We start from the raw sequence: 1,240 nt of genomic DNA, 5'->3' as shown, positions 1-1,240 counted from the left end.
GCCTCCCCTGGGATCCGGCTGTGCCTCCCCTGGGATCCGGCTGTGCATCCCCTGGGATCTGTGCCTCCCCTGGGATGTGTCTCCCCTGGGATCTGGCTGTGCCTCCTCTGGGATCCATGTTTCCCTGGGATCTGGCTGTGTTTCCATTGGGATCTGTGTTTCCCTGGGATCTGGCTTTGTTTTCCCTGGGATCTGGCTTTGTTTTCCCTGGGATCCGTGTTTCCCTGGGATCTGGCTGTGTTTTCCCTGGGATGTGGCTGTGTTTCCATTGGGATCTGGCTGTGTTTCCCTGGGATCCGTGTTCCCCCTGGGATCCGTGTTCCCCCTGGGATCCGTGTTCCCCCTGGGATCCGTGTTCCCCTGGGATCTGGCTGTGTTCCCCCTGGGATCCGTGTTTCCCTGGGATCCGTGTTCCCCTGGGATCTGGCTGTGTTTCCATTGGGATCTGGCTGTGTTTCCCTGGGATCCATGTTTCCCTGGGATCCGTGTTCCCCAGCCTGTGCTGGGATTGTTCCCAGGAGCAGTGTGGGGCCGGCTGCCCCCGCAGCAGCTGCTGCCGCAGTTGTTCAGGGGCTCCTGGAGGCTCCAAGCTGGGAACTGCGGGCTCCAGCAGGGCCGGGGGGGGCAGAGGCTCCCAGGGGAGCCGGGGACCCTTCTCAGGGTGCTGTGCTCCAGTCACCTTCCAACCGGTGCCTTGGGCTGGGTTTTCATGGAATGGCTGGGTGGGAAGGGACCCCCGAGCCCGCCCAGTGCCCCCTGCCCACCCTCCAGAGAGGAATTCCTTCCCAATATCCCACCTGAATCTCTCCTTTCTTTAGTCAGACTCCATTTTTTCAGCCAAGAATCCCAACCTTGCTGCTGCTGGAGCAGCACCTACCACGGCCCACGGTGAATTTTGGGCTGTTTTTTGGGAATGGTGCTCCCCGATGGGAAAGAAAAGCTCAACCACCTGGGGTGCTGGGGAAACTTCCCCCAGACACAGCAGGATGTGCAGGGCAGGGGGTGCCAGGTTCCATCCTGGGGATCATCCAGGCCCCGGTGGCAAGGGGGTGCTGGCCTCTCCCCCAGCACCTCCTGGACCCGAGGGAATTTCCTCCCTCCGGGGACAATTTAAACCAGAAAACCCCTTGATCCCTTGGATCTAGGCCCTGGTGGCTCCATAAGCTCCACAATGCAGGGTCCAGGAGGCTTTTTGAGTCCTGGCAGAATCAGAGGGAATGTCTCGATGCCCCTGGAGCAG

The sequence above is a fragment of the Parus major genome, unplaced genomic scaffold (genome assembly GCF_001522545.3).
Source record: "Parus major isolate Abel unplaced genomic scaffold, Parus_major1.1 Scaffold305, whole genome shotgun sequence".
NCBI classification, from domain to species: domain Eukaryota; kingdom Metazoa; phylum Chordata; class Aves; order Passeriformes; family Paridae; genus Parus; species Parus major.
The sequence above is the reverse complement of the archived record's forward strand: the minus strand, read 5'-3'. Positions refer to the sequence as shown.